Source organism: Diabrotica undecimpunctata, chromosome 2 (genome assembly GCF_040954645.1).
Source record: "Diabrotica undecimpunctata isolate CICGRU chromosome 2, icDiaUnde3, whole genome shotgun sequence".
NCBI classification, from domain to species: Eukaryota; Metazoa; Arthropoda; class Insecta; order Coleoptera; family Chrysomelidae; genus Diabrotica; species Diabrotica undecimpunctata.
Window position 1 is genome coordinate 143,249,527 of NC_092804.1, and position 22,764 is coordinate 143,272,290.

General features: G+C 32.7%; 1 protein-coding gene across 1 annotated transcript in view; it reads left to right on the top strand.

Annotated features, from left to right (window-relative positions):
* Sdb (SAXO downstream of blistered) overlaps positions 1 to 22,764 on the top strand; it is a 108,268-nt gene that overhangs the window by 70,540 nt on the left and 14,964 nt on the right. The window lies entirely within an intron of this gene.

The following is a 22,764-nucleotide window of genomic DNA, read 5'->3' on the forward strand; positions in this document are numbered from 1 at the left end:
TTTTTAGTTCATTTATTACTGTGTTAACGAACTCATGGCCATTATCCGATTGGAGTATTAAAGGTGCTTTAAAAAAAAAACAGAAAATTTCTACCAAATGTGTAGCTACTTGATCTGCCTTCTTTGAAGTTGAAGATCTGAGTTGCACGAATTTTGTAAGGTGATCCTGATATACAAAGATGAAACGAAATGTCCATCAGCTTCGAATTGCATGTCGATCAAATCAACTTGACACCGACTATTTATTTCATTTTCAGTTTTTTTCATTATATTATCAGTTTTATGACAAGACCTTTTCTTTTTGAACTAGATTTTTGCTGACAGTCGAAATGGTTTATAATAATAATTAGTTACAATCATTAAACGTTGTAACAGAATTCCAAATGTAAATATATAAAAAATATTTGATACTGAAAAACGAGTGAATATTGTATTGTGAAATAATAGCAGATACGGCCATGTCTTAACCGGTGTGTCAACTTCTTGGAATGAAATTTAAATTAACAAAAGAGGAGATCTTTCATCCTCATCGATTACACAATAGCAATAAAAAACAGGCTCGGCGAGCACGTAATGAACTTTTATTTACGAAACTTTTACTGCATTTTGCTGACCATTTTAAGAAAACATGATCAACATCAAAGTAGTCTGTTTTTATAACGAATTTTATATTTGTAAAGAAACTGATTAATTGCTTCTTCGTGCATGTTCTAAATGTAATTATACATGCATAGACTTTACAATTTGAATAGAATGAGGAGCAATAAATACTCTTCATGTACTATTGTATAGAAGTTACATCACGCAAAATTCTGACGGTTTTAATCAATTAGTGAAACGAAATTTTCTAATTGTCAAAGAAAACAAGATAATTAAAGGGAAATGGAGTAGATTGTATGAGAATAAAAACATTCAGAACGACCACTAGTAAATACAAACAAAATATACAAAAGTAGTATGTACCTAGTTAGATTTATACTGACATCAACACAAAGGTGGATACTTAAAGAATACAGAGCCTATTAGAAACGTGGAAATGAAAGTATTAGTGATTAACAAATGCTAGTTTTAATAACAGAACAAGAAACCAAGATGAAGGAATATGCATAATACGAGCGATCTATTAAATTGAAAAAGAGTGTAGAATCAACCGACAAAAAATGCTAAAGAAAAAAATTGTCAAACAACACACAATCCGCCATCTCATCTAAAAGAAAATGATTCAACAATACCAAACTATTTACTGGCAACTCGAAAAAGGAATTTATATAAAAAAAGATGGCACAGTAGGCGGTACATTAGAACATTTATAAAATTTAATAAAGCAATTTTATTATTTATGTATTATTTATATTTAAAACAAATTATATTATAATAAAATAATTCAATAAGTTATACTGCGTGGCATAAGTAGAGATATTGCCAATGTTCTGGTAATGGTACTTCATTCTGCATCAATTATCTATAAGTAAACAATTAAAAATTAATATATATATATATATATATATATATATATATATATATATATATATATATATATATATATATATATATATAATCGAACACCTCTCTACCCTAAGGTGTGAGGTTAAATTAATATACTTTTTTAAAAACATTAAAATCTGAGACCTCATAAAGAGAATCAGACCAAAAAAAAAACATTCTAGTATTAGAGTATTAACAAAGCACTTGTGCAGCCACTTGAAAATGACATTTTTTCTCTCAAATGGGATAAACAAATATAATTGTTTAAAAACTAATTGACCGATAGGGCATCTTTCGCAAATATGGTAACTACATAAAAACTCACATTATGAAATGTGTTTCAAATGTTTTCATTGCTTATTTTAATAATTATAAACAATTAAAAAATAGCTCACTTAATTAATTTGCAATAACTTTTTTTGTTTGTAAACATTTTCCAATTTAGAAAATCTCATTTTAAAGAGAAAGTATTTTCAAGAAAGTCGTATGCTGAACGTTTTTGTCTAGAATGCTTTTCACAATATTGAAATCAATGCAAAAAAGTTGCATCTTTTGCTTAAATGTTAATAAAAAACCATAACGCAGTAACTATTTCGATACCCACGAGATGGTACGCGTTTTCTATTGAATAACTCGTTTGGAGCAATCATTAACATGTACTTCGAGTTTTGATTTCTTCGACATTTTTTGCAAACTTTTACTAATAATCTTTTTACTCGCCCGAGCTTTTACTTTTTTTATCTAAGATGTTTTCCTATAATGCTTAATTATATTCTTCTCTATACTTTAGTTTTTAGGTTTAGTTTAGTAGGAATATTAGTTTCTCCTAACTTTACGGATTGTTTTATTGCGTCAATTCGGATTTCGAAACGGATTGGGAACACAAGAGGCTCTTTTTGCTTTAAATGTGTTAACGCAACGATGCAGAGACATGAATTTAGATGTATATGCATGTTTTATTGACTGTCGAAAAGCATTTGACTGCGTTAACCATCAAAAGATGATCGAAATTCTGAGAACAACTGGAGTTGACGAACAAGACTTGCGAATTATCTCAGAACTATACTGGCACCAAACGGCAACAATTGAAATAGAGCACACAACATCCGAAGACATACAAATTCGACGAGAAGTGAGACAGGGTTGCGTCTTATCACCGCTACTGTTTAATTTGTATTCGGAGTCTATATTCAGGGAAGCATTAGACGGGGTCTAAGGCGGAATTAAGATTAACGGAATTAGCATAGACAACATCAGATATGCTGATGATACCGTTTTAATAGCAAGCAACGCACAAGAACTACAAAATATAATAAATGCGGTAGTTCAACACAGCGAAATGTTCGGTTTACATCTAAACGTTTCCAAAACTAAAACTCTAGTATTTTCAAAGACACCAATAAACGTACAGGTGTAGGCCAAGGGTCAAATAATAGAACAGGTACATTCCATGAAATATTTGGGAGCAAATATCAATAGTCAGTGTAATCCAAAAAAAGAAATCCTATCAAGAATCGAACAAGCAAGGAAAACATTCATGAGCATGAAAACATTTTTTACAAGCACAGACCTTAGTTTACAGCTTAGAATCCGAATGATCAGATGTTACGTCTTTTCTGTCTTACTGTATGGCTGTGAAAGTTGGACAATGGACTCTGAAATAGAAAAAAGAATAGATGCCTTTGAGATGTATATATACAGACGAATGTTGAGAATTCCATGGGTACAAAGAGTTACTAATGTTGAGGTACTTCGTCGCACGTGTAAACAAAAAAAATTACTAAGAATAATCAAAGAGAGGAAAATGCAATACTTGTGTCATGTGTTGAGAGACGAAAGATATGAATTACTTCAAGTTATACTGGAAGGAAAAGTACAGGGCAAAAGATCAGTAGGAAGACGCCAGAACTCGTGGCTGAAAGATCTGAGATGGTTCGACCGCTCATCCGCAGACATCTTTCGCGCAGCAGTTTCCAAAACTACAATTGCCATTTGGATCGCCAACCTTCGAAAGGAGACGGCACCATGAGAAGAAGAAGAATAATTCTTTATCACCAACTCACGAATATTGACTTTGTAGAGATACCACGTACTATTTTATTGAAATAATACAGCTATTCACTCAATTTGACAAGAAATTAACTGTCGAATATAGTGATGTTTGTTTGGAGTGTCCAACTGCATTGTTTTCGCAGCCTACTTGTGTTATCTTGTTTCGTTGTTAACAGTTAGGTCATACTGCCTCACTATTTAATTGTCACTCTATTATGTAGGTTGTATAAAAGATATCAATTGGGTCTTGTGATTATTTATCCTTTAAAATATTGCTTATTTAGTATTATAATAATTATTAAAAAATAATAATAAATTAACAGTCAAACACCTGCATTTGTTATATATTTTAATTTGCCTTAATATACAGTTGTTAGGGCTCGTAAATTAGACCATATTAATTTAAACCACTGTAAATGAAAGAATGAACATTGTAAGGAAAAACTTAAAATCAATTAAATAAAAATAACAAGGATAAAGAAAATATAGATAAAAAAATTATTAGATACATTAAAGATAAACTCTGGGACAGAAGTTCCAAAAACTTTAGGTAAAACTATAGGTATATAAAAACTGTAACTGCAGAAATTTACTTCTGCAAGACTATATTTATTTTAAATAGATATGTCGGATTTATTACGCTTTTCTGATCACTAAAGTTAACCTACCTCTTAAACCTTCCGTAGCTAATAGCCGGTCTGTGAGACCGATCAATAATAATTATCGGTTATATTTTACGAACTGGCGCACCGGCACGCTTATCGTTTTCGGTACTCTCAAAGCCAAAACACATATCTTAAGTATAGCATAAACAGCGACATTTACGCGTTTTGAGTTATCAGTGCTTTGGTTTTGAGAGACCGGTCTGAGCTTTTGTGTGACTTATATTGGAGTATAAAGCATGTAACAGAAAATTATACCAAGAAGGTTATTTATCGAAAATCTTGGATATAAACTCCTTGAAAGCCACCTGAAAAACCGTTGAGTATCTCCGGAACTTCCAATAAGAATAAAATTTACAATAAATGGGATTTATAATATTTCCAAGGATGAACAAGCTCCAACGAATTCTAAATTTAGTAATGTTTTTACTGTTTATCCAACAAAAGCAGAACAACAAGATTCATCTGCAATAAACGTAAAAAAATCACATGTTTGGAGCACTTGACATCTATTTGTACCGAATTTGTGGAAAATATTAAATACCTTCAACAAGAAAAATAGAGCTTTAATGATTTTTTAGTCTTTCAGAAATATTAAGTTAATTTTCTATTAATATTTTAATTCAAACATGGAATTTTTTTTAAGTTTTATTGAGTTAAGGCTTACAGAGAAAATTTATAAAGAAAACTACTGGTAAATGTCATTTTAAAAATATATGCCACAGTTTTGACATGTCGGTCTCTGAGACTACTATTTATCTTCTATGTATAATTAGAACACGCTATCTATGGAAGGTTAATAAATCATTATAAAAATTATTAGGTATTGTATTATCATTTTTTATTATGTAGGTAGGCATAATATTTTAAGATAAATTTACACTTGTATACTTTAATAATAACAATAATTTAATTAGCATCTTCCGCTCTAGATTTGACCTTCACTGATAACTAAATAAATGATATTTATCCTTCAAAGGGAATAGACCATTTCCACCGTCTGCTTAAATGAAAAATCAATATCTTGGAAAATATAATGATTAAAACGCTAAGGAGAATGACGTTGTTAATGAAAAACCTTCAGAAAATTATCTAATGTCTCGCTCTCGCAGTGGTAAGGGCGTTAACTTACTGGTGTCGTAAATTCGAATCCGGACAAAAGATTATTTAAAAATTACTAATTTAGGTGGATCGGTACTAGCCCGAGTTCTTTCTCGGTGTGACATGATGTTGGTGTATCTCTATAAAAAATAATCTTTACAGAGTAACGGATGTTTAGTTGTAATAACTCTTATTAATGAAATACCCAATAATCCATCTCCATCGTTTTCTCTGACATGATAGAAAATGTGATAAAAGTTTAAAGTGGTTAGACTTTCTGCTTTCCTTCTAACCTCTGCGACCCCAATTATGTCCCAATTGATCTTATTAAGTTCACTTTCCATTTCGATAAATTTTTCTTTTAATAGCAGGGTTGTTGTATTGAAAGTTGCAATTTTAAGTGGTCTATATCTATTAGATGGTTGTCTCAAATATGTCAGGTGCGACTTACTTATAGTCTATAAGTCTATAAGTGTGAGAATCTGAATTTTTTATTCTATTCACCTGCGGTAACTCCGTTTTTGTTTTCAAATCTGACATGATAAAGGGATGATAGCAATGAAACGATTATGTTTGTCTTGAGTGTTGACGAGTTTTTTGACAGCCGCCCATTATGGGTACAGGCGCTCCTGAAAGCCGTTCAATGTGGACCAGACACTGTCGGAGCTGGTTATTGCTGCTTTACCAATATTTCTGTAAGTATATTTCGGTGTAGTTCATATATTAAATAAAAGTTCTGATTTGCTTTGTGCGATATTATGTAATCGAAAAATTCAGAGTCACTGGATCAATTGCAAATTTGAAGAAGCTCTCTAGAGCGCATACTTACTGAAGATCTGCATCTCCGTGCTTAAAAAAATTTAACACAAGAACTGAAGCCTAATGACTATGCACACCGAAGAGAGTTCATTGAATGGATTACTGAACATCAACAAGTGGATGCTGATTTTTCAAGCAAAATCATCCAAAGCGATAAAGCACATTTTTACCTTAATTGGCTTTGTTAATGGTCAAAACTGACGCATTTGGGGTTCTGGAAACGTACATGTGACTGTCAAAAAAACAATGCCTTTACAACACGTCTCTGATTGGTGTGAATTTTGGACTGGAGACATCATTGGACCATACTTTTAAAAAAATGAGGCTTGCCAAACAGAAATTGCTACTAGTGCTCGATATCGCGACATGATAACAAATTGCTAAGCACAACGAGAAGGCTTTCCGTTACTAATAATAAATAATAATGCTGTAATAAATAATATTACCGCCATCATCACTGCTATAGAGGAAAAAAATCACGATGCTAAGACAAAGATGATATCGAAATGAAAGGTAACCTCGAGGGTTTTTTTGTCGACAAAACTTGCAGTTATGTCTCTGTCGTTCATTAAATTGTTACGAGATAATTAACCTTTTCATTACTGATTTCATTGTAGCGAACTAAAACAGTTTAAAATGACTTTAATGAGATTTGTTGACACCTGGAGACCTAACAAAGCGATTTAATTTTGTTTACGTTGTTGCGTGTCCTTCTATCCTTAGAAAGGACATGGGAGATATATGTCCCATTAGTGTTAAATGGTGGGATAAATAAATCCCATCAGTAAAGAAACAAACTTATATTCAAAATGAAAAAAAGGTACATTACACAAAAAACATTACTTCTTATGAATGATGTGGTAAAAAACAATTTTTGCATAGAGGCACATTACACCCTGTACAAATAGTCGTAGTTCGAGTTTCTGATTTATTTTTGAACATCTAACGCACTTTCTCCTAGTACGTTTTTGTTGTGGCAAATGGTCTCCAACATTGATCATATGTTTCTGTCGTTTAGGTATTCTTCCAGAACGGCCACTTATTCGTCTTTTTACATTTGATTTCGATCTTCCTAATTCAATTAGCTGTTCTGCTAGTGGCACCAGAAAATTCAAAAGTGAAAATTTCGTATTATCTTTTGGTACACTTATTTTATGCAAATACTTGTAAATAATCCAAGAATTTACAATAGCGTACATGACTAATCTATAAAAAACTTTTCTCCACCATTTCGCAGATTTTCGGTCCATATCATATGTGCTAACGTTTTGATCGGCGAGATCTACTCCTCCCATAAAATTATTGTAAAAAATAATTGCTTCTGGACAAGTGAACTCAGCTTTTTCTCCAGTTTTCAGCTTTCTGTTGATAATTCCAACAGTTGTACTGTAACAATTGGACATCAGCATAACTTCCTTCGTGTCTTTCCATTTAGTAGCTAAAATTCCTTCGGATGAAACTAAAAACTCCATGTTACTTCTTAACATTTTGATATTATCAAGTTTAGCCACATTTACCCGATTAACCATATAGGTTCTAAGCATGGAAAATTTAGGATGTTTAGTAGGTTGAACGAAGTGAAAAATCTATCAAAGCATAGAACTTTCTTCCACGGAAGCAGTAGTGTTTACATCCACACGATCAGTAGTGTTCTAAGGCACTTCATCAGAATCTGAGGCAGAATCGTCATCAGGCACATAATCAGGCTCTGAGGCAGCATAAGGTTCTTCCTCAGATTCATTTTCAGAAATATTTGTGAGTTTGTCAATTTCTTCTTGAAGCTCTTTTTGTGTTAGAAAACGTCTACGTACCATAGTAAATATATAACCAAACAATACGAATGGGATAAATACGACCCGGTATAAACTACTACTGGGACACTAGAGTCCCGTTTAGAAATTATGGTAAAATCAATGAAAACAATATCAAAAATAAACAATATATATCACTAACCTGTTTTAATCGGCAACTGAATTATATATAATCTGTTAAAAGGCAGAGCAGACACTTTTTCCTTAGTAAAATTTATATTTACGAGTTCTTGATGCACGTGTTTAGTTAACATCAATTTTTAGGTTATAAATGTGATATGTAGGTTGCATACTACTAGGTAATAAGGAATAAGGAATGTCTAAAAATACGGATGCGTTCAAATAACATGGGCTTTGGAGACAAACATATGCCAGTAGATTTTTTGAAATCCGCTGGGACATATGTCCCCACAGTAATGAAAGGGTTAAAGAGCATAAGATGTGATCAGATACTAATATAAGTTAGAGATACAGATGTGGTCAGTAGTAGGACATTTACTATTCCAACTCTATGCCGTCATAGTGGCCGCCAAATTTTCATTATTTTTAAAATATTGTTTAACAATGAAAACGTGTGGTTCTCTCGTATAAAACACAATTTTTACTAATCTTAAACTGTCAGCTATCAAACAAATTATTTTGTTTTTTGTTTCCAACACTTTTCTGCACGTTTGACGGCAAGATTAAATCTTGCGTGAATTTTGAGACACTCATTATAAGAAGATAGACATCCTTATACTAAAAAAACAAGATTATAAGAATCAATAATATGAGTCTACGCCGATAAGAAGGTTTTCTATTCGGGATGTATGTTAAATGAGAAATGGGATCACCTTCAAGCAATCAACATTTGATGAAAAAAGCTAAAAATGCATTGAATGAGAAATATTCTCTGCAATATCATACTCAATGTGTAATTACGAATGAGGAGTTTAAGGGTGCGTTCATTACGGAGATCATCGCATGGTATCCTCGCCTAGAACATAGCACTGACAGTGAACGCTCGCATTTAAAATAATGGATTTATTTTACGTGGCGATGATAATATAATACCATCCTATGGTCCGATCGAGGGTCGGCGCCTCATTATTAATGCACACTTAGATGTTAAGTCGCTCAGATTCTGACTGATCCAGGTACATTTTATACACCTATTTCGTAACTATTTCTTATTCAAATATCATCTACAATGATTAGCGATGATATTACACCAGTAGGTTTTGAATTGACAACGGAATTTAAGATTGATTGGGAATTAACGCTTAAAAAAGTTGTTGGGCAGATATACCAAAAAAAAACAAGATTTGTGCGTATTATTTGGAATTTTTGCAACAAAAATATTTATTTGTTACAGATTCATTTATATTATTAGTCTCGTTTACCTTTTCGTTGTCATTATCAAATACAAAATGACATTTTGCATATCAATAAAAATTTATCTTTTTAAGCATCAATGTCAAATTGGTATCTAGAGGATTACTATTTTGATATACATATTGGTATACCAATTTTTTTATTAAATCATGTTTATATATCTATAGGTAATAGTTTTATCTACTTAACCTTCTTATCACCCCTTATGTCAATATTTTACTGTGATTTAAAATTTTTACCAAATATTGTTTGCTTTGTAAACATTTAAGTTACTTAATAATTATTTTTAGAATGCATATAAAAACTAAACAAGGATTTTGTTAAATATTAAATACATTAGAAGCACTGCATGTAGCACTAATAAAAAAATGTACTGCTTAAATTATATCCAAAACAATTATTTAGAATAAAATTTAAAAATTTATAGAATGAAAATAAAAGGAAGCAAAATCAGTGAGAAGAAAAAACCAGAAAATTTGCGCTGATTATAAAATTGCACGCTGTTTTCTAGCTGGCAATTATAGTAACATAATATACCATAATATGCTAATAGCGAACTATTATTAAAATATTCTCTAAAAGAAACTTTCCCAAATTAAAAAAAAATAATAGAAATCTTTAGAATAGAAGAGTGCAAAACAACTTAAGATTTTTTAAAATTTAAATTAAAACATTGACAGGGGGCGGTTATTATTACTACAATCTGATCACAACATCTGATCAATGTATAGTTATGTTCTAACTTATATTACTACAGTAGTATATAAACTAATAACTCACTTAGTAGTGTTCCTTAGCAACGAACTTAAAAATAGATTAAGCTGCACAATGCTCTGCTTTGAAAACTGATCACATCACCAACTCAAAAGACTTTCTCCGCATGAGTCTTCCTGTATGGTTTGTGTTATCGAGAAGCTGGATAGCCTCGATGTTCACGGTTGGTGAAGTCTCTGCTGGTGACTTTTGGCAATTTTGATTATAGTTTATTCCACAGTCTCCATCCCTAGATCTCTGTAGATATCGCTGTTTCTGATGTTCCAGGGAGCACTTACAGTATTCCTCAGCACTTTTTTTTGAAATCTTTTGTATCATAATAATATTGCTTTTATTGGTACATTCCCAGAGCTGAATACCATATGTCCAAAAGTAATTTATTGTATATTGACAACTTGGATTTTCCACCAAGCTGCCAGTACAATTTTCTGTATTTGATTTTGAGTTCTTCCCGCTTCTTTTTGACATGGGATTTCAATCAAAGTCCAGTATTCAGTATAATACCCAAATACTTTGCAGTGTTAGCACATTGAATATGGGCATTATTAATTCTAATTGGTATATATTGCTGTTTTTTTTTGTTTTTTATGTGTACAGATTTTGTTTCATTTAATATAATTCTCCATATCTTTGCCCAGTTATTTATGATGGTCTATTGACGCTTGTAATTTTCTTGCTGCGTCCTATCTTCTCCTACTGCTGAGATGGCAGTGTCATCAGTAAATGTAGCAGTTGTGTTGTTTTCTAAAAGAGGAATGTCGCTTGTATATACAAGGAACAGTAGCAGGCCGAGTACACTTCCTTGTGGCACTCCTGCTTTGATTTCTTTGAGACTTAAATATGCATCTTCTTGTTTTATTCTAAATACTCTCTCTGTAATATATGATTCTAATAAAAGTGATAATTATTTTGGTAGTGTTAATTTCAATTTGTACATACGCCCTTCATGCAATACCTTGTCAAACGCCCAGGAATATGGTAGAGCATACCTTTTTCTCTTCTATTGCTTTTTCTATTAGCTCAGTTATTTGATCGACATGTTCGATAGTTGAGTGCTTTTCTCTAAATCCAATTGGTGCGTTGGTATCAATTTCCTTTCCTCTATGATAGGATTTATTCTTTTAAGTAGTATTTTTTTCAAATAATTTTGAAACAATTGGTAATAAAAAGATAGGTCTGTAAGATGTAACTTCATGTGTCAGTTTGCCTGGTTTTATTATGATAATCATTTCTGCTTTGTTCTACATCTTAGGTATATATTTTAACCTAAATTACCTAAATGTAGCATTAAACAGTTGTGTAAGTTTAATTATGACCTTTAGGTTATTGCTTTAATATCTCTCTCGTTATCAGGTCAAACCCGTAGGCTTTCTTATGATTTAAATTTTCTCTTATTTCTGTTGCAATCTCTTTATGATTAGGTAATTCAATGTCTTCTTGATAATATTCTATTCTATCAGATAAAGGCTCACCTTCATTTGGTTGAAAAATACTTTCTACTCTTTAGTGCTTAACTTAGCTGAGATGCTCAGTAAATCCTTCTGCTTTCTGCTTACTATTGCGTGCCCAACTCCCTTTTCTGATGAGTGGTTTCTGTATTATTGGTATTTTGAGACGTATTGTGCCTTTCCACAAAGGAAGGCTTGAGACGTATTTGTATGTAATTCATAGAAATATTTCTAGTTATGAAAAAGTCTATTAGATCTAGTATTATGTTAGGATCAGTATGTTGGCTTCCCTGTGGATATAGTATCACATTTTCATTATCTACACGCATTTATCAATTCTCCTTCTTTCCTTGTAAGCGTAGAACCCAAATGGATGTTTTTTTGCGTTGAAATCGCCTTCAATGATTAATTTCTGGCTTTGATTATTTAGAAACTCTACATACTGATTTTTATTTAAAGCATATTTTGAAGGACAGTATACTGCTGTTATTAGAATGTCGCAATTTTCTGTCTTAATATTAACCATACAAGCTTGAATTTTTTTCTTACAATATCTTATTTCTTGATGATGTTTTATGCTGTGTTTAATTATAATCGCACTTCCTTCTCTCGCTGCGTTATCAGGGTGGATAGTATGGTATATTGCATATCCCCCAAATTGAATAAATGATTCCTTAGTGAAGTGAGTCTTAGATATTAAGCATATATCCACTTTTTCTATATCTAGAATTGCTTGTAATGCATGTTGATGATTTATCAGTCCGTTAGCATGCTATTATAGGATTCTTTAGCCATTTTTCTGCTTTGGAATGGCTTCTTTGGTACCATATTCCAGTTTATTAAGTCGTTACTCCAACTTATAGTTTATCAAGAAAACGCTCTAGGTTTTGCTCAGTGGTTGCTTGATTACTAGATTTACTGCTCGCTGCTACTGACTGTCGCTGCTTGGCTAATAATAAATATATGCTATCTATTTCTTCTCTCTTGACTTAATGCAAATTACTTGTTTTATCTTCATACTTCTGCCCTACCTGCGTTTAGGTAATCACTTCACCTCTTTTGAAGACGGTTCACGATACTATGTCCTACTAGAGATTTATCACAAACGATTCTCAGCACTCATCCTTCTTCCATCCTGTTAATGTGTCAATTTCAGATTTTTTCTTTTTCTTATTTGTAATTTTCCCATTATTAGAATCTACGACATTCTACGTGCGCCTTCTGCTTGTCTCTCTTTCTTTGTCTATGAATGCCTTGCCAACTATTTTATGAAGTATCCCGATTTCTGTTTTTTTCAATAGTTTTTGTTTTTTTGATGGTTATGGTCTAGATTGTATATATAGTATATATATTCTTGATTTGGTCTCAATGCTAAGGTCTTTGTTTTGTCATATTATACCGTTTAAACATTGTGTCTAAATATGTTATTTTGTGCAAATATTTGAATTTCACTTTTTGTTTGATAATGAAAGACTCGCTCACAGTTCATCAATACATTATAGCGAAAGGAAATCTTAAACGTAACAGATGGCTATATGGGAGTAAATTATTGTTGTTAAAGACAATATGTAAAGTACATAGTCTGAGTTCAAATACAAGAAGAGTTTTCGCGTTTTTGAGACACATATGGGAATACATTCTAGCATGTCTTTTCTTCGATATAAATTTCACTGGCAAGAATATACTATTGTATTGATCTTTAAAAGCACGCGCTGCTTCTAATAGCTCGGAGGTTATTATAAATATGCTAATTAGAACAAACAACGTTGACGTTTTATATGCAAAATTCATATTTTTCATTGTCAATAACTCATAAAAATGTTTCGGTATAAATTTCCAGGAATTACTCAAATTCGTTGAATGACATCACTTATAAACGATATATGATTAATTTTTTGACATCACTACATATTTGTACATACATATTTTCAATATTTTTGTCTAATTTTGTAAATTTACCTCGAAACTATTCTAGCTTTTCATAAAAGAATCGGTACTTCAAGTACAAAACATTCGAAACAAAAAATTATAAGTTTCCAAGCTATTTATACATTTCATGGAGTATTCATTACTATAACTTTTACAATGCATTTCTATTCTGCTGTACACATAATATAAAATATACTCGTACTGCCGGGAAATGCATTTTATCCATGCCGGTCCTGTCTGACGCTTTTGGGTAAGCAATCTACAGCTGACGAAGGCCGACCACCCTGTGCGTTTAATCACCATAAGAAAAGCATTTCCCTATCTTAGCCATACTGCACTCTTAGTGTGGATTTTACCTTAGACTTCTTCATAGAAAACATGAAAAATGATGATAAGAGGATTAAAATAAAAGTGCAAACAATAATACTAAGTTATTGGTCCTTCATATTCTATCTGGTAATTACATTTTTCTGCATTCCCTGTACATACTATTTTTAAAACTTCTGATACTTTATTGATAATACATTGTAGAAACACTAGTATCATTACCCCGAATTTTTGTGTACTTTCCTTAATGACATATCGATGAATTTTTTTTCATTGTTACCCCACAATTATATCAAACTTGGCAGTAGCAAAGGTAAAAACCTGTAAAAACAAACGGTTCGTTGATCGATTATGCTTTATACCTTCTCTGACTCTAACAGGATAAAGTAGGGCACCATATCAAGCACAGGTTGACGCTTTAGTGTACCTTAGAAAATAGAGCACGCTTGTATTAAAGTAGACGGAATTAACATTTATCTAGCTGGAATATTCCTTACCGTTAAAACATATTGATTGACTCTAGAGATGACCTAGACATCGATTCATGATGTCTCGGCAATATTTTCGGAAGTTATTTTGTGTAAAAGGTGTCATAAGTTTTCTTAATAATCTAATAATAGAGACACAAAGAGGAAGTTCGTAACTATGTGAATGTGTATTGTTGTGACCGAATTCCAACGAGAATATTATAGCTTAGCTTTTTGTAAGGATATCAACGTATGAATAAAATATTGAGACCTGTCTCAGTTAGAAATATTCGAAAATACAAGCGGTAGGTACTACTATGTATATAAATAATTTAAAAGTTACTATTGAATTGTGAACTATGTGTACTAGTTTTCAAAATATAATATAACCAACCGGAAAAGTTTCGCGAAAACTTTTAAATAAGTAATACAATACTTGCTAGACATGCGTAGATTGAACAATTATTTAAAGGATATGTAAAAAAATATAAAGTAAAAGAATCTGTTGAATAAAAAATATACAAATTTTATCAAATTAAAGTGTATAATATAGAGTGAATTGTTGGTATGTATATTTTTTACTATGTGTAAGTATATCTGTTGAACCTACTTCTCTTTTAAACATACAAAAACAGTTTTTTCAAACGTCACAAAAGTATTAATTTTTGTGACGTAATTGACAATATAAAAATGTTAAGTTTACGCCTAGAAATAAAAGTGAAGCACTTTTATGCCTAGGCACAAAAGTGTAAAAGTCAAAAGCTCAAAAGCTTCTTTAACCGCAGTAGACTTGGTAGGTAACAATTCATCGGTTACAGTCTTTGCACTACACAAAACATAATAGTGTGGATAATAATCGTACTTTTGGGCGACAATAGCACAAACGTTCACAAAACTAAACGAGGAGCGCAAAAATCGGTGATTTTTCTTATTTGTCAAAGTGACAATCAATAGAAGTAACGATGGTAACATAAAAATTATTTGCTTAGGAAAAAAAATAGTATGTTCTATTCGGAGTAAAAATGAAGTTTTGTGCGTCGGCTTAATGTCAAACAACAGCCTCGCCACAAAAAGTATCATTTTTACTCCTAATAAAACAATATACTATTTTCCACACTTATTTCTCTCTATTTTATATAATTTTTGTAATTTTTATCTTTTTATTACTTTCACTTTTGTACTTACAACGTATGTATTTTATGGCTTAATTGTTCTTTGTGGTTCTTTGGTATGTCTTACAATTTGAAGAAGAGTGATAGTGATACAGTGATTTATGTGATGTGTGCGCCCCTTGTCTTGATATTTTCTGATTAAATATCAATATTTATATATTTTTTTTAATCCCAAAGCGTCGATGCTGTGTTCTTTTTCTTATTCTAAGGGCCTGTACACATGAGGTCGTTAGACGCTGCGTTAAGCGCACCTTAGAAAAAAGTGGTATCGTACACATGACAGCGCCAGCGCTTAGCCCCGCGTTTACCAGAATGTCGACAGCCAGTAAAGTACAGTTATGGAGTTAGAGTAGTTAGCATGTATTTGGTTGTTACACCGTAGATTCAGAGCAAAGGAAAGACGACAAAGAAGATGGTGTGTGCACCCTTTAATTAATAATAGATTTAACATGAGTTCTTTTATGACACTGTACCTTAAATTGAGAAAATAAAAGTTTTTTAACTATTTCTCAATGAGTATAACATTTTTTGATGAACTGTTAACTTTATTAAAAGAATGCTTATCACCATGTGAAAATGCAGTAAGGGATGGGATTTCACCCGAAGAAAAACTTGTTGTAACATAAAGGTATTTATTTATATTAACTTTTTATATAATCAAGTTTTTTTAAACCTCTCTTTTAAGAGGAACTCTTGTGGCATTTGGGAATAGTTATTGTGCCTTAAATATTTAATCATGAGTAAAAATTATAAACAGACTGTTTCACTTTCTTTAAGGGAACGGCGCAAAAAAGAAAATAAAGATAATTGGAAGACAATCCATTAAGTCTACGTTGTAAAATAGTGCAGTGGGTAAAACTCCGTTCTTGTATTCGTCCTATTCCATGTCCCAAATACATCTTCTCTTTTGCACTTCATCGATAAACAATTCCTTATCAAAATTTTCAACTTTCATGGTAGACAGATCACCTTTCAACACGGCACAGTGATGTCAACAGGGCAAAAGCTCGCGCCTAATTGTGAACATGTGTACGATCACATACCTCTCCTAGGAACTAGAAACGTGGTGCAAACGTGGTGTTTGAAGTATATTCTACAAGCGCCACGTTTTGACGACGTTGGTTCGAACGCGCGCTTGCATGTGAACGTTACCATTTGTTCCTTGGTACTTAAAACGCGGCGTCTAACGCCCTCATGTGTACAGGCCCTAACGTAGGTATGGCTAAATAACGTAGGTGGATGTTGGCTAGGGGAAGTAAGGACAAAGAAGAAAGGTTTGCTTCAATTATTGTATTCGTTATTAGAATACAGTTTGGGATGTACAAAAATCTCGTTGTCGAATTCAAAATGTATGTTTAATGATAAGACAAAAGAATATATCTGTTTTCCCTGTTTTTATTCTAAAAAAGGAGAAAAATTCAATTTTCCCAAACATACGCATTTTTCACTTTGCCCTTCACAGGGAAGGCAAAGTGGAAATCAATTTCGGGCAAAGTGGAAAGTAATAAATAAATAGGTATTTTGTGACTGTGATATAATTCAAAGCAAGTAATGATTCAATGAATGGAAATGTTTGGTGTTGAAATTTAGTTTTTTTAAATTCGGGCATATTCAAACTTGACAAAAATCGTAAATAAATACTCCTCCATTAAAGGAGTTGCCGAGTTTACGAGTCCACTTACCACTGACAGATATTGCACTGAATCCACATTTCCTTGGTATGATGAATTTTTGTTTGCAATATTTATTCTTACTTTTTTCGGTGTTCTTCATCAAATTCCTTTTTGGTATTTTCTTATTAGTCGTTTTCTTATTTTCCGTATTTACTATTTCCGTTTTGAAAGGTGAGCTTGTAAGTACTTCTGATTTTTGGCGTCCCTTCCGGCGTTTAACTTCGGTATATCTTTTAGCTCTAGGAGATTTTTTTAAGTAGCAATTTTTTTCATGATTGAAGATATTTCTAGCACATCTCTACTGCAGGAAGGCTGCGGTGAACTTTCTTCTATGCCTTCTATGGATGTAACTGAGTTTTCAGTAGGATACAACTGTACTTTAGTTTGGCTACTTGTGTACCCTAAGGGATTTCCAAGAGGGTTTCTTCTTTTATGAAGTAAACTTTAGATGGTGAAAAGTCCAGGTCAGAGTTAAATGGGCAAATGCCCCATTTTTGAAATCAAGAGGGAATATTTTAAGAGGTGAAACTCTTTTAAATGGCAGTTTTCACCAAACCGGGTATGTCATGATGGATTATTCTTTGACCTGGAAAACTCTGAAAGTGTCCACTGCAATTTCAAATGCCCCCTTAAACGATCTGAAATGTGGTGTGTGTGTTTGGTGGAATAGATAACATGATAACGCCGTTTTCATGGCGACAATAATAGCGTTAAAATTTAAATGCGAACTGTGGTTATCCAAAATTAAAAGCACAGAGTGCTGTTTAGATGGTCGAACTATTTTAATAAAGAACTTCAGCCATTCGTAAAAGATGTCTGCATTGATTCACCCAGAATCACTGCACCAAGTGGCGTTACCAACTGGTCCAGAGTCCAACATTCTATCTCCTACTTTATTCCTCTTTCCGAAAATGAAGGCTGGCGGACTAAAACTTCCAGTGCCATTGATGCAACAAAAACAACAACACTAAACAAATCGATACCATATTCCAGTAAGGTTTCTTTCGAAACATACATAGAAGCATCAAGACAATTAATAGAAGGAGCTGCGATTCCTATGCACGTTTCAAGAGCTTATATCATACCATTGACAGACCTTGGTCACGGGCCATTTCGCAACACGTTGAGCGTCAAACATGCGAATTTCCACCCTACAAAATGTTCCCTTTTCCATTGCGAAACGAAACTGTTCAACTTCCAAAATAGCGGGGCGTACATTTAAACCTGCTTTGGTCTAATATAACAATGGCTCATTTAATAAATCATTGATTTAAACAAATAAAACAATGTGTTGCCCTCGCGTAGTACCATTTACACATAAATAATTTGTTAATTAATATACACTCGCGATCATAAAATCCGGGTCACCTTGAAAATCACCGATATTTCATTTTTAACGAGCTTTATCGTAAATAATAATAACTAAAAATACATAAATAAATAAAAATAATAATAAATAAAAATAACGTTTCCTTTGTAGTGTCCAAAGAATTCCAATAGTGCCGATTTCGCGGTAAAGTGGTCACTTCCCAAAATGAACGCTACCTGTAACTCCGCTTGATTTAAATGTCTCGTTTGTACTTCGACTTTCTGTTCAAATGCAACGGACAAACGTTTATTATTGCCACCATTAGTGGTTATTAGTGCCATTATTAGTGTTTATTTTTTGACAAAAATGCCTTTGACTGTTGTTGAAACGGGACAAATTGTTGCACTTGTGGAAGACGGTCACACTCAACGGCAAGTCGCAAGAACTGTTGGCGTAAGCCTTTCTACGGTTCAACGAGTGCTTCAACGCTTCTAGGAGGCAAGTTTGCTAACCAGGCGACCTGGCTTTGGACGAAGAAGAACGACCAAGGCACTAGATGACCATTTCCTTGTGTTTCAGGCTTTACGAAACCGGACCTCAACTGCGGTTATGCATCAAAATTGTCTAGAGGAAGTACGAAATCGCAATTTTAGTGTTGGAACAGTCAGAAGAAGACTTCGTTCTTCTTGACTATCTTCTCGGGTAATGGCTAGAGGACCGCCACTTCGCCGGGTGCCTCGAGTTGCACGACTAGCTTTTGCTCGACAATACGCGCATTGGGGAATTAACGATTGTAGCTAAGTGTTATTTTCAGATAAATCCCGTTTCTGCCTAACTGGATCCGATGGACGTGTAAGAGTTTGGAGGAGAACCGGTGAACGATTTTCACAAGCTTGCATTGCTCCAAGAATGCCATTTGGTGGAGGCTCGGTCATGGCTTGGGGAGGTATATCTTCCGACTTCCACACAGAATTACCCTTCATCGAAAATGGGTCCCTAACTGCACGAAGATACATTACGGAGATTCCGGAAGAACATGTTATGCCCAACATGGCAGGGCTTGGAGAAAACGCCGTTTTTATGTAGGACAACGTGCGAGCGCACGTTGCCATGATCAGTATGTAATACTTGGACGAAGTTGTAACGACGAGGGTACCCTGGCCAGCTGGGTCTCCGGACCTGAATCCCATCGAACATCTCTGGGACGATTTGAAAAAACGTATTCAAACCCATACACCTTCTCCTAACAACGCACAGGAGCTTAAGGATCTGTTAGTGAGAGAGTGGAATAACATACCACAACATGTAATCCGGAGAAAAATTGAGAGTATGCCCCGTCGTCTGCAAGAGGTTATTAGAGCAAGGGGAGGCAATACACGATATTGGTCATTGAAATTTCACTAATTTTTTACCATGTTCTGTATTTTCCATTTTTTTTCGTATGTCTGTTTTATCAACAATTTGATTTGTTTTCTGTTTTTTCAATAAAAACAATAAAACACCATTTTTTTTCTTTCAAAACAAACATTGATGACAAATAAAAAATACATTAGCCAAAAAAAAAAGGTTATTAATGCACCAGAGGCAAAAATATTTAAGAAACTTCAAATTTTCAAGATGACCCGGATTTTATGATCGCGAGTGTATAATATCACTAAGATATGCATAACACTCTTAACATAACAAGATCTGTAGGCGCTTCCAAAGAAATGCCGCTCTATACCATTATACTTCTATTACCAAACTGCATTCTAGGGGAGAAGCAATATTGGGCATAATGTTCTCCAGACCTTATCCAAATTTATTTCGACCATCAGGTTAATATCTTGTAAAACAAGACTCGTCTGTAAACAGAACGTTTCCCCAATCTTCCCTATCCCAATCTGCATAAGCACGAGAAAATTCTAAGCGTTGTCTTTTATGAGGTGCGCCTAATAAGGGGTCTGTAGCAGTTACATAAGATGATACATTGTATTCGTTTAATCTTCTTTGTACGGTATCAACTGAAACTATAGTACCTCGAACCTCTACCAGTCTCCTAGTCAAAGCTGTAGCAGTAACTGTCTGCCCTCGAAGCACTTGTAGTCTAAGAACTCGATCTTTCACGGCGTTTGTTTCCCTTGGTCTTCCATGTCGAGGTCTTCTTGAGTAAGAATCAATTTCTCGAAATCTTTGTAAAGTATCGGGTGTTGTACTTCGCGGAACGCCAAGCATTTCTTTTATATACCGAATGAAATGTCCATTATTAAGTACAGCAACAATTTCTGCTGCTTGAGCTGGTCTCATCTCATTTTATCATATAAATTATTCTTTGTTACTAAAACCACTTTTCTTTCTCAAAAAAGCAGCCAACAATACACCAAAAAGGAATAGTTAATGTAACAAGCATTACTTTATAAGTAAATATTCGATTTATCGAGACCACCTTAACAAAAACAAATCATTTCACAAGAAATGGCAAAATTAAAAAAAAAAATGGGTAAACGCAACTTATATTTTGATAATATTTTTAATTATTATACAGGGCAATTTAACAAAACTAAAAGGGGAAAATTTTGGAATTTCACTCGTCTGGTTAATTTTGCTGGGCCCTTTGCTAAATTTCTTTATATTTATACTCTTTGTATGGATTTTTTTGGGCGTAAAAGTTGTTTATAATACATTTTTTTTTTATCTTTTAACATGTTATCCTAATATTGAACACTACCGGTAATAAATCGAATCTATACATCGTAGTTTCTCCTCAAAACATCATTATTTTAAGCTTCGTAGTTCGATTGCACTTCTACTTGGTATAGAAACAGGAGATTTTGGATTATATTTTTATAGTGACTCTACGACATATGCAAACCCATTAGACATATGCAAACTCGTTATTAGATAGTCGAAGACTACTTAAATAAAATATAATATGCAAACGATAAACTTGTTTTGATTTTTGATTTAGTTATTTCTAATGAAAAACTATTTTGATACAAGCTGAATACGAGTTAATATATTTTATTATTTTTATTTCTTTTAAAAGATTTTCCTTTATTTAGGAATATGCCGATTCATAGTTTAGATTTTTACTCTGTTTTCACAATCTTTCGCGTAAATTTGAGTCATATAATATGCGAAAAATATTTGATCATTTCTTTAGAAGTTTATACTGAATCGTCCGTAAAACTTGGTATTCTAAAAGTATAGGTATATTTTTTTATTAATCAGAATAAAATTGACAGATTCTTGAACCCACCTCTTATGGAGCATTTATTTTACACGATGTACGTAGGAAGAATATTATTGAAATTTAACTGTAACTTATGAATCACAGCGTTGGCGAACCCGTCAATTGTATATGGTATCTGTAACATGTAAAAAAGGAAGTACAAGGTTTTTCACGTACATATTTATTAAAATAGATCTAACCAAATTTATCATATCTGATATTAAATATATTCATAAACAATAATTTAAAGTAATTATACCTTTACTTCTATTAAAAGAATTATTTCTTTGTTTTATTAGTAATTATCGTCTAATTATTTAGCCCGAGTCTTATATATCATTCAAGTGTCACGAATTCCTAGAAAGAACGTCGATAACTATAAATTGCATGAAAGGTAAACTTTGTTTTCGTTCGATTTTGCTTTCGATTATTGGAGGAAATAGTTGATATTTTGTTTTCTATAGCATACACGAGATATTCTAATTTTTCTTCTTAAACATGTGATGATTGTGTTTGTGGTAATATATTGAAGCCCACGGAATTTGTAGCCCTTTCCTATAAGATTACATTTTGATAATCTACAATCCTTTAGACTTTATTATATCAGCTAAATTACATGCCTTAATATAACATACGAGAATACTAGAAATTATATAAATCAGAGAAAGTGGAATTTTTATCTTATTTCAAATTTTCCTAATGCCTTCTTTAATTTTAGAAACGCCCCTCCTGTGCATTTCTGCATCTTTTAGTTAGAATAGAATAACAAAAAATGCAGGTGTGTATAGAAAAGGTAGAAAAAGGTTTTTTCTTTTGTACCTATAACCTCATTTTACTGACGCCTAGATTGGTCCCCTCAGATAATATGTAAATAATATGTACACAAGGGGTCTGATTTATAAGATAATAAAATTAAAAAAGACATTTAACGAAAACTCGAATCTTTTGCGGTAAATAAAGTGAAAAGAAATATAGTACAGACGTGTACTGTGTACTATTAATACGATATATGTTAGGGCCGTAACAAGTACCATGTGGATGATAATAATTATGATACTGGATAATTATCATTCATTTTGTGTTTTTGAAATTTAATTTCAGCAAATTTGACGATTTTTATTATCAGCATGCTTAATAAGTCTATAGATCT